At 44.8% G+C, this 12,980-nt stretch overlaps 1 pseudogene; it reads left to right on the top strand.

Moving 5' to 3' along the window:
• The first annotated feature begins 6,324 nt into the window (after positions 1-6,324).
• Positions 6,325-12,628, top strand: LOC128540869 (pre-mRNA splicing regulator USH1G-like; annotated as a pseudogene).
• The last annotated feature ends 352 nt before the right edge of the window (positions 12,629-12,980 follow it).

Here is a 12,980-nt window from a genome sequence, read left to right on the forward strand (position 1 = left end):
ACAAAGACTACCCAGTGGCTAGGCGAGGCAGCCCTCCAAGGCTAAGCGAGGCAGCACTCACAAGCTAGTCGTTACTCCAAAGCCCGGAGGGACCGCACTCTAAACCTAGGCACACTGGGACGCTAGGGGGAGAGGAAACACAGACAAGGGATACCCAGTGGCTAGGCTAGGGGGCCCTCACAGGCTAGGCTAGGGGACCATCAAAGGCTAGGCTAGGGGACCATCATATGCTAGGCTAGGGGACCATCATAGGCTAGGCTAGGGGACCATCATAGGCTAAGCTAGGGGACCAGCAAAGGCTAGGCTCAGGACACATCAAAGGCTAGGCTGAGGACACATCTAAGGCTAGGCTCAGGACACATCAAAGGCTAGGTTCAGGAAACAAAGGCTAGGCTGAGGACACATCAAAGGCTAGGCTAGGGGACACCTAAAGGCTAGGCTCACTGGGCAACTCGGGGGAGAGGAAACAGGATAGCTAGAGACACAAAGGGGTTATGGCTAGAAGCATGCTAGTTACTGTAACACCATATAGATCTTAGCTAAGCATGCTCCTAGCCACACACACACCTAACTACTTACCTGCTCTAGCTAACCACAAGAACACAGGAGGACAGGACTGAATCAGCTCCACTAACACAGACACACAAAACATACACAGAGACATTGCCGGTAAAAGAGCCCAAGTCAACACAACTAAAATCAAAACACAAACTAAACATATAACTAAACAGAACAAAAAGCCCACACATGTGACAGTGGTAATACCCAAAAAATGCTCGACCCAGTTTCCCAGTTTAAACAGCTATTTATAGATTAATTGATGGCTACCTCGGTTCAGGTGTGCACTGCATCACCTGACCGAGGTGCCTGCTGGGAAACTGAGTCGGCCAACAAAAACTACAAAATAAAAACAGTGACCTCTAGTGGAGGACCCTTACAGTACCCCCCCCCTTAAACCGCTCCTCCGGAGCGCTATTGGTGGTCCCAAGGCACTTCCCTGGTGTCCCTTCACCCGATGGGCTAGCTCCCGTAGTCAACTGTGTGGCGGAGGCAGCACCGGATCGCTGTTGTAGGCCGGGCGGAGGGGGCAGCACTGTATTGCTCTGAGAAGTAGAGCCCCTGAAGACAGTGCTGTGTTGTCCCCCAATCCGGGCGGCCGATGCAGTACTGGCTTTTCCTCCGCCGTGCAGTGGTGGGTGCCCGACCTCGAAGCCGGGTGCTGGACGCTGTGCTGGGGTGTTGCTCCGAAGGCGGCGAGCCTTGAATAAGGGCTACTGGACGAAGGTGGGGACCTCCACATGAGGCCTGCTGGTGTTGCTGGGACCTCCCCGTGAGGCGCTCGACGACGCTGCAGCCGGGACCTCCCCGTGAGGCGCTCGACGACGCTGCAGCCGGGACCTCCCCGTGAGGCGCTCGACGACGCTGCAGCCGGGACCTCCCCGTGAGGCGCTCGACGACGCTGCAGCCGGGACCTCCCCGTGAGGCGCTCGACGACGCTGCAGCCGGGACCTCCCCGTGAGGCGCTCGACGACGCTGCAGCCGGGACCTCCCCGTGAGGCGCTCGACGACGCTGCAGCCGGGACCTCCCCGTGAGGCGCTCGACGACGCTGCAGCCGGGACCTCCCCGTGAGGCGCTCGACGACGCTGCAGCCGGGACCTCCCCGTGAGGCGCTCGACGACGCTGCAGCCGGGACCTCCCCGTGAGGCGCTCGACGACGCTGCAGCCGGGACCTCCCCGTGAGGCGCTCGACGACGCTGCAGCCGGGACCTCCCCGTGAGGCGCTCGACGACGCTGCAGCCGGGACCTCCCCGTGAGGCGCTCGACGACGCTGCAGCCGGGACCTCCCCGTGAGGCGCTCGACGACGCTGCAGCCGGGACCTCCCCGTGAGGCGCTCGACGACGCTGCAGCCGGGACCTCCCCGTGAGGCGCTCGACGACGCTGCAGCCGGGACCTCCCCGTGAGGCGCTCGACGACGCTGCAGCCGGGACCTCCCCGTGAGGCGCTCGACGACGCTGCAGCCGGGACCTCCACGTGAGGCGCACCACGACGCTGCAGCCGGGACCTCCCCGTGAGGCGCACCACGACGCTGCAGCCGGGACCTCCCCGTGAGGCGCTCGACGACGCTGCAGCCGGGACCTCCCCGTGAGGCGCTCGACGACGCTGCAGCCGGGACCTCCCCGTGAGGCGCACGACGACGCTGCAGCCGGGACCTCCCCGTGAGGCGCATCACGACGCTGCAGCCGGGACCTCCCCGTGAGGCTGAGGGGTCTAAAGTCCCAGCCCCCTCTGCTATGCCTTGATGGTCGAGCATTCTGTCACGATCTGGGTGTATCGGCAGGTGTTGACGCCGTGGGCGGAAGGAGCAGGCATAGAGACAGAGGGGTGGTGTAATCAAAAAAGAGTCTTTTTAATAATAATTAAACAAAATATAAATAAAGATACAAACAAAGAAACAAACAAACTTAAACGATACTTAACTTTGTGCTGACAGGGGCTCTCTGGTAAGACACAGACAGGGCAAGACACATAACACGCCCTGCGGCGAGACACATAACACGCCCTGCGGCGAGACACATAACACGCCCTGCGGCGAGACACATAACACGCCCTGCGGCGAGACACATAACACGCCCTGCGGCGAGACACATAACACGCCCTGCGGCGAGACACATAACACGCCCTGCGGCGAGACACATAACACGCCCTGCGGCGAGACACATAACACGCCCTGCGGCGAGACACATAACACGCCCTGCGGCGAGACACATAACAGGGGGACAAACACAACAGGACATAAACGAGGTGTGGAGCTGAAACGAGACACTAGGGAGAACGGGAGACACTGGAGACACGGGAGACACTAGAGACACTGGAGACACAGGAGACACAGGAGACACTGGAGACACTGGAGAGGACAGGAGACACGTAAAGACGAGACGAGAGACCAAGAGAGGGACAGGACAAGGGCTAAAGACATGGCAATCAGCTAGGCATGGCTTCTAGCTAAACATGGTTAAGCATTGCTTAACCATGGCAGTTAGCTACACATACACCTAGCTAAGCATGTCTTCAGCCCCAACATGCACTAAGCTATACTTACCTACTAGCTTAAACACACTAGGGAATAGGGGCACAGAAACACAGACAAAGACTACCCAGTGGCTAGGCGAGGCAGCCCTCCAAGGCTAAGCGAGGCAGCACTCACAAGCTAGTCGTTACTCCAAAGCCCGGAGGGACCGCACTCTAAACCTAGGCACACTGGGACGCTAGGGGGAGAGGAAACACAGACAAGGGATACCCAGTGGCTAGGCTAGGGGGCCCTCACAGGCTAGGCTAGGGGACCATCAAAGGCTAGGCTAGGGGACCATCATATGCTAGGCTAGGGGACCATCATAGGCTAGGCTAGGGGACCATCATAGGCTAGGCTAGGGGACCATCATAGGCTAAGCTAGGGGACCAGCAAAGGCTAGGCTCAGGACACATCAAAGGCTAGGCTGAGGACACATCAAAGGCTAGGCTGAGGACACATCAAAGGCTAGGCTCAGGACACATCAAAGGCTAGGTTCAGGAAACATCAAAGGCTAGGCTGAGGACACATCAAAGGCTAGGCTAGGGGACACCTAAAGGCTAGGCTCACTGGGCAACTCGGGGGAGAGGAAACACAGGATAGCTAGAGACACAAAGGGGTTATGGCTAGAAGCATGCTAGTTACTGTAACACCATATAGATCTTAGCTAAGCATGCTCCTAGCCACACACACACCTAACTACTTACCTGCTCTAGCTAACCACAAGAACACAGGAGGACAGGACTGAATCAGCTCCACTAACACAGACACACAAAACATACACAGAGACATTGCCGGTAAAAGAGCCCAAGTCAACACAACTAAAATCAAAACACAAACTAAACATATAACTAAACAGAACAAAAAGCCCACACATGTGACAGTGGTAATACCCAAAAAATGCTCGACCCAGTTTCCCAGTTTAAACAGCTATTTATAGATTAATTGATGGCTACCTCGGTTCAGGTGTGCACTGCATCACCTGACCGAGGTGCCTGCTGGGAAACTGAGTCGGCCAACAAAAACTACAAAATAAAAACAGTGACCTCTAGTGGAGGACCCTTACAGCGTCCTGTGGGAACCCACAGAAACACTGCGTCCTCAGAATCAATGCCCTCTTCATCCTCCAAGTCGTCGGTCTTCGGTTCATTTCCTAAGTCTTTTAAATCCGGGTCCAGATTTTTTAGCTCCAGTTCCTCCGCTTCAGCCTGCATTTCTCTGCTGTATTCTGTATCTTCTTAACACATGTCTTTTCTGTTTCTACTGAGCAGGTAAAGTGTATGTTTGTGTGTGTATATGTGTGTGTGGGTGTGGTGACTCATACGGTAGTAGTGTCAGACTGGGCATGTCTGTGTGTTAAAAGTTAAAAGTGAAGCAGGTAAATATTCCACTTTGATCTGAATACTTGGACTGAGATGTTTGACAGAGCCTCGGCGTCCCTGTGTCAAGCCCAGACATGTGAAACGTCTAGACATATTTGGAGTTCCACAGGAGTTCCACAGGAGTTCCACAACCCCTCCCCTCCTCCCTACCCAATCAGTACGCAGAAAACAGGACTTGCCTGAAAATCAATGGGTGGGGAACTCAATACCACGTCGTCGTCGTTGTCGTCCCCCCCCTCCCTCCCCACCCGTTATACATTGACTGTATGTATTTTAATTATTTCATTTTTGTTTGATGTTTGTTTTCAGTCTTTAAACAAGACTTGTCTGTGGACCAGGTCTAACCAGGATGAAGATGAGTGACCTCACATTGTGACTACATTAGCCAGATGCATACAGCTACAGTAGCACACTTGGTAATACAGCAAACCAGAGATTTAACTCTATATCAGTCATGTTCACACTTTTATATAACTAAACACATTAACATTGAGGATGTCACTAAGTAACAGTGTTAAATCCACGCACAATAGACTGCTTGCTATTGAAAACCTTTTTTGTTCTCCACCTATTTTAAGTGGTACCGTAATCCTCTGAAAGTGGCCTAAAAGGTTTAATACAAGTCCTCTGGTACATTTTAACTATTCATCTTGATTACTACCTTGCAGTTTAATCCTCCTCCAGTGTGCAATACAAGCTAAAAAACATGTACAGTTTCAACGTCGAGTCAGAATATCCTGATCCAGTCTTGAGTTTTACAGCTGATCCCGTGTTAAGCATGTGGCGTGAAATCGCACACACACACACACACACACACACGTTGTCAAAACATTTCCACCATAAATAAAAGAAATCCACTGTTTTGAAACTTCTTCCGAAGTGCCTTGCCTTTCATGATAAAATACAAAATTGCAGGTTGGGAGAAGGGAGGAGGTGGGAGGAGTTGAGCAATGAGCCAGGGAAAGGGAAAGGGTGTACTGTATGTACATTACATATGATTATACTGTATGAATACAAATATAAACTGAAGTTAGCTCTTGTCTAATTGGCTTTTTTATGCCCTGGGGCAAAAAAAAAATGTCAAAGTCTAAAAAGAGCTAAAAATTAATTTGCATATTATATTATTTGTGTATGTCATTTTATTTAAGTATATTGTGAGGAAAATATAATGGGGAAAAAGGATTTTATTATTTTAAGCTGGAGTTTAATTCAGTTTCATGAGTTACAAACAGCTGTTTGTTAGAAACAATCTGAGTGAAGTCCAACACTTAATGTAGATTTATAATAATATGTATAATAATCAAATCGTCCTGAAACAGCACATTCCCATGTGTTTTATTCTGTTTATATCTTTTAAAAAAACACACATTGTAACCTCTTCTGTCCTGAAGATGTCAAAAAACCAATAGACAAAAAACTTGATTGACACTGGAGACTCCTTCCATGTACATTTTACAGAAACCGTGTATGAACAAGCTGTTGCCAAAGAAATGATAAAACATCAAATTGAGCTCAAGTGAGTATAAACCCAAATTACTGTCGAAGCTGCTGTTTTAGAGAATTCATCAACAACTTCTGACCAATCACAATCCGGAATTCTGAGGAAAACTTTATTAAACTTTATTAAAACTTTATTAAAAACTAAAAGTTTAGTTTTTAATAATTGCACTGAACTGTACGAGCATTACATACTGAGTGAATTATTGTTATCCAATAGGAAACCATATGAGAAATAGCCAGTTACGTGCCCCGGACCATCCCATTGCTGCCATGACAACGCCCTCATCCTCCTTCATCTGCTTCTTCATTTCATCTCACACTCTTCACCAGACAAATCCGAGGACTTTAATCACGCTTTCAGTTTGTTCCAAAAATGAACGACAGATATCACCGAGCGGCGCGAGACGGTCATGTGACCATACTGAAGGAAGCCACCAGGAAAGAGCTGAATGCTGAGGATGAGGATGGTATGACCCTGGTGCTCTGGGCGGCTCATCACGGCAACCTGGAGGCTCTGAGAGTGATGCTGAGTGTTTCATCACCAACCAAAACCAACATCTTATCTATCTGTTCGTCTGAAAAGAGGGATTTGCCTCAAACAGTGGTCAAAATTATACATATTATGAGTAATACAATTAGATTAGTGTGTTTTGAAATTAAATATTTGGAATAATCTACATAATTCGGTAATATACTATAGTATATTTCTATATTTCTAAAAAAAATAGTTTTACTATTTATTATAGAAATTTTTTAATTTATCTTTTTAAATTTTTTTCATTATATTTATCATGTTTTTTTTTTGTCATTACTGTCCTGTATAAACTGCAGGAAAGTTCTATATTATTTGTATAATACAAATTACAACTGGTGTTTATAGACGTGTGTGTGTGTGTGTGTGTGTGTGTGTGTGTTACTGCTATTTGCATTTTAATAGTGCTGTTGGAAGAAAAGGTCAATGAGGTAGGACATGTCATGTGTGTAATGTAGTCCATCCACTTGCTGTCACACACACACACACACACACACACACACACACACAAGATATAAAAATGTATTTATTCTTGAAGGTAGAATCTAAAAAAATAGCATGCACATATTTTATTTTCACATATTTAACAATGACATTTCAGCTGTTAAACTGTTTTACAGTCAACTATAGCTGTTTAAAAATATTTCTAATACCAAAACTCTTGATCCAGGATTAATCATGCTAAAATTTGTGAATCAGTTTGTATGGTAAGTAGTAAATGTGTAGTAAACACATGATCAGTCCAAGGTCTAATTACCATAATATATAAGATGAAATAGCAAATTTTGGCAAATTTAAAAGTAGTGCGTTTATAAAAGCTTAATAAGATGATGATTACTCAGGTGAGCTAGATACACCTAAAGTGGGTTGGGAATCAAGTGAACCTGTTATGCAAAGAATTTTCTAGACTTAAGTCACAAATATTGTATATTGTAATATAGTCATAATTATTGTTCTTGTCCCGAAGAAACCTCATCCTGCTTCCCTCAACGATTATCGCCCTGTAGCCCTCACCTCAGTAGTGATGAAGTGCTTTGAACACCTGGTCAGAGACTTCATCATTTCTTCACTACCGGACACACTGGACCCACTACAGTTTGCATACCGCCAAAACCGTTCCACAGACAATGCAATCTCCCATCTCCTCCACACATTGCTCTTATTAAAGTATTGTTAAAATGCTCTTCATCGACTACAGCTCTGCATTTAATACCATAATTCCCTCCACACTCACCACCAAGCTGGAGCACCTGGGACTCAGCTCATCTATGTGTCCGTGGATCTTCAATTTTCTGACTGGCAGACCACAGGCAGTGAGGATGGGCGGACATGTCTCAGCCTCCCTCACTCTCAGCACAGGAGCCCCCCAGGGTTCTGTTCTGAGCCCCCTGCTGTACTCTTTGTACACATATGACATCAAGTTTGCTAACGACACTGTCGTGGTCGGTCTGATCACGAACAACGATGAGTCAGCCTACCTGGAGGAGATTGGAAATCTGGAGAACTCGTGCCAGAGGAACAATCTCCTCCTGAACGTCAGCAAGACAAAGGAGCTAATAGTGGACTTCAGTACAAAGCAGGAGAGAAACTACCAGACCCCCGTCATCAACAGGAACCCAGTGGAAAGAGTGGACAGCTTTAGAAACCTCGGTGTTCACATCAAGCAGGACCTGTCATGGTCCTGTCACATCAACACCATGGTGAACCAACACCTGAAGACCAACACAGAGAGACTGAGGAGGAGCTTCTTCCCGCAGGCCATAAGGTCTCTCAACCATACCACCATGCAGAACTAATACAATCTTTTAACATCAACGGACACATTCACGCACATCTACACTTACATTATGTTTACATTATGGACCATTGCACAAAGACACTTTAATAAAGCACCTTAATAAGACACTTTTTATGCATATTTGCACATCATATTTCTTCCACCAATTTTTTAAAATGCTCCATTGTACAGTATATTTCTATTTTTTTTATGTAGAGTATACTTTTTTTATCCTAGCTAAATAAAAAATTTCCACCATATTTCTTTTATTCATATTTATTTCTTATTATAAGCTTTAATTCTCTTTTTAAGGTCACTGGCGGTCGTGTAAGCATTTCACTGCATATCGTACTGTGTATGTGACAAATAAAATTTGAATTTGAATTAGTCACAAACAATTTTAGTTTTTTTAAGTTTGTACACAATAATTTCTTTACAGACGGTGGCTGACTGATAAGTTTAAAGAGACTAAAATGAAACTATAGTGTTCATAAAATATAGAATAACCTTTTCTTGAGGTGAGTGTGCTGCTGGAGCTCTGTGGAGTGTTCCTGCAGGATCTAGGGTGCGGTTTGGTAATTGGAATTCTGTTTTTTTTTTTCTGTGGAATTTCTGTACAGTTAAACCTTGGATTGCAAGCAAAATCCATTCTGGAGATGTGTTTGTAATCCAAAGCACACATATATCAAAGCGTATTACATATTTCCCCATAAAAAATATGGAAAGTCTGATCATTTGTTCCACAACCCCAAAATATTCATATAAATATAAATTTTTAATTATTGTATTATTCATACAAAATATAAAGGAAAAATACAGTGCATCCAGAAGGTATTCACAGCGCATCACTTTTTCCGGTTTTTATGGAAAGCCTTATTTTAAAATGGATTAAATTATTATTTTTTCTCAGAATTTTACACACAACACCTCATAATGACAACATGAAAAAAGGTTTATCATGGTCTGAGAGTCCTTTAGGTGCCTTTTGGCAAACTCCAGATGGGCTGCCATGTGTCTTTTACTAAGGAGTGGCTTCCGTCTGGCCACTCTACCATATAGGCCTAATTGGTGGATTGCTGCAGAGATGGTTGTCCTTCTGGAAGGTTCTCCTCTCTCCACAGAGGACCTCTGGAGCTCTGACAGAGTGACCATCAGGTTTTTGGTTACCGCCCTTCTTCCCAGAACACTCAGTTTAAATGGCCGGCCAGCTCTAGGAAGAGTCCTGGTGGTTTCGAACCTCTTCCACTTATGGATGATGGAGGCCATTGTGCTCATTAGGACCTTTAAATCAGCAGAAATTTTTCTGTAACTTTCCCCAGATTTGTGCCTTGAGACAATCCTGTCTCGGAGGTCTACAGGCAATTCCTTTGACTTCATGCTTGGTTTGTGCTCTGACATGAACTGTCAACTGTGGGACCTTATATAGACAGGTGTGTTTCTTTCCAAATCATGTCCAATCAACTGAATTTACCACAGGTGGACTCGAATTAAGCTGCAGAAACATCTCAAGGATGATCAGGGAAACAGGATGATCAGGGGAAACAGGATGCGCCTGAGCTCAATTTTGCAAAGTCTGTGAATACTTATGTACAGGTGCTTTTCTTAATTTTTTTTATTTTAAATAAATTTGCAAGAATCTCAAGTAAACTTTTTTCATGTTGTCATTATGGGATGTTGTGTTTGTAGAATTCTAAGGAAAAAATGACTTTAATCCATTTTAAAATAAGGATGTGACATAACAAAATGTGGAAAAAGTGATGCGCTGTGGATACTTTCCGGATGCACTGTAAGACAGATTAACCTAAACTTTTAAAAAGAATTATGGCTCGTGTGAGCAAGATTAGAGACAGGAGAGGAGAAGGAGAAGGGGGTGGTCATTGTCTCAAAGCAGCTTCAGAAAATTAAAGAAAATTCATATCCAATCTCCAGATACCTAGGGAGGGTTAAAAAAGAAAAGAACCGGTAAAAAAAATAGCATAGCTGGCGTTCAGTATATTAGCAGCACTAGACGATAATGTGCATTTACAGTAGATGTACTGAAGTATGAGCTTATGGGATGAATTATTTGTATGCCAGGTTAAGGAGATGTGTCTTGAGCCTACTTTTAAACTTGGAGACTTTCTAACCCATGACCACCGTCAGAAAGGCTATACGAGTGATGCACACACACTGGGACTGTGCATGGGAGACGATTACACAAAAGAGAGAGAGAGAAGAACCATTGGCTCAGTTGTGATCATGTGATGCTCGGCCAACAAAAATGTATTCATACTACTTGTATTGCAAGACTTCCATCATTTCGCTCATCTTGCAAAACACTCGCAATCTAAGATTTTACTGTTTGTTTGTTTTGTTTTGTTTTATTGATTGTAAATATCTCTGCATGGCAGTGTGTATTCATCTCACCTTTTTTTTTTTAACAAATTAACAGTGAAACATTTAAGTAGTGTTGAATATGTTACAGGGTTCAGTGCTTAACAGAAGCAAAGTATCGTCTCTGGAAGGATGATTCAGAAGAAGATGATGTGCAGCGAGTGCATGTGTGAAACAATGAAGTGTTTACTAAGACAACTTAAAGGATCGCGGATGATGAGGGACAAGTTGTCCTTAATTTAAAGGGGGTTTGACTCGATCGCAAAGTGTACTGGTGCCAGCATTCTCATCCACATTCCCAATGTAAGCTCTCCCTTCTGCACAGTCTCTCTCAAAATTGCTCACTCTGGTCAGGGTGTGTGCATGGAGTTTGTTCTCCCTGAGCTGAGCTGAACAGGCTCATATATAGGTAATAAAGTATTATTTAATAAGATAAAAATATAAAACAATCTAGATATGCATATAGATGCACTGCCTGGTCTTAGAAGGGTCTAAGGAGAATCAAATTATTGGGCTGCACCACAGTTGAATAAACACAATTGTCACCATCGGCCTCCATGGTCCGTCATTAGACTACAGAGATTCCTAACTCGATGAATGAAACAATCTCTAAACTTAAAATATCACCTATTATACAGTATCTCCCAATATAAATCTCCCTCATAAGGATCCCTAACTCCCTAAGTTCAAAATATAACCTTAAATTTTATATAAACTGTCCCCTTAACGATTTTTTTCCCTCAGTATACCTATGCTTCTGTCAAAATATCACTCAATTAATTCAGGCTCTTAACTGTACTATTAAACCCCATCGTGGCAAGACGTGGTGCTGCTTTAAGGGTGGCACAGCCCCCTGCCCACACACAAAGCTTACAGTATAAAGTTTCATAAAACATTATTTAAGGGATCATTGTACTGCCATCTAGTGGACACATTTTGTGAAGCAACTAGATTGTAACATCACAAGCAGTACAATTAAAATGGTAGCTGTTGTAATGTATACTGTATGGACATGCATTTGTGTGATCTTGCTTTCATAATTGAACAACAGTGTGTGGAGTCAAAGATGGAAAGAAATCTTAGATTGTGAGACAATTTTTCCCACTAAATCTGTCTGGCCAAGTCTCTTAAACTAAATGAAAATTAAATATGAAATATGTTCTTCTTTAAAATACTCAACAAAGATAATCCTTAAAACACTTGCTCATATTTACATTATTTTTCTCTCTCTTTTTCTTGTCTTAGAGGCAAACCGGATAAGTGTGACATGTGGGGAAACTCTCCTCTCCACCTGGCTGCTGTCAACGGTCACCTCGACTGCATTTCCTTCCTTGTGCCAACGTGTGGTGTTTGGACAACGACTACCACACGCCGCTGGACACGGCCAATATGCGAGAACATATGGACGCCATGCGGTATCTGGACTGAGCTGCTGCCAAACAGAGCATCGTCCATTATTATGTATCTCTAATTAAACATGCTCTATGTTACTTTAGACTTTTTGTTTTAACCCCTGCAGGCTACACTGAACCCTAAAGCCAAAGGTAGGATAAATAAAGATCACAAAGTGTCTGGAGCAGAAGAAGGACACTGACGGCTCCTTTAAGATATCAGAAGATGGAAGGAAAAGTGTGCGCTCCCTATCTGGGCTTCAGCTGGGGAATGACGTGATGTTCCTGAAGCAGGAGATGTACACAAACCCTCGGCGCAGACTCCTGAAAGGTGATGATGAAGATGATGGTGATGATGATGATGATGATATGGTTCAATGACCCCGGACAAATCTCTTTGTTCTCCCGGCCTGGACTTGGGACGTTTGTTTTCCGGCGAAATTACAGCAATGATGGAGTTCAGGAAGCTGATTCGTACAGTGTAGATGAGGAGTGGTTGTGGAGAGAGCAGAATATTTACTTTAGAGTGTGTGTACATCTTCAATCTCCCAGCCTGGATCAGAACACCATCAGCAGCTCTGCAAGTCTTCAGAAAAGGAACTGAAAGGTACAGAAACACACCAATCTTAAACGGCAATCATTTGTCAGATTATGACACGTAATTCTACTAACGCTAATATGGGAAATGACATTTTAGGATTGTTTTTAAATTCAAATTAAAATTTTATTTGTCACATACACAGTCATACACAGTACAATATGCAGTGAAATGCTTATACGACCACCAGGGATCCAAGATGGCGGCGCGGCAGTAGCACGCAGCGGCCGCTCCGGAGCCAAAATGGTGCTACGTTGTTTACGTTTTGTGTGTAGCGCGTTTATTTTTCTATGTGTATGGATATCTTCGCAACTGGTGTCCGTACATAAACAGCCAGACACTTTTCAACCTAAATAAC

The sequence above is a fragment of the Clarias gariepinus genome, chromosome 14 (assembly GCF_024256425.1).
Source record: "Clarias gariepinus isolate MV-2021 ecotype Netherlands chromosome 14, CGAR_prim_01v2, whole genome shotgun sequence".
Taxonomy (NCBI): domain Eukaryota; kingdom Metazoa; phylum Chordata; class Actinopteri; order Siluriformes; family Clariidae; genus Clarias; species Clarias gariepinus.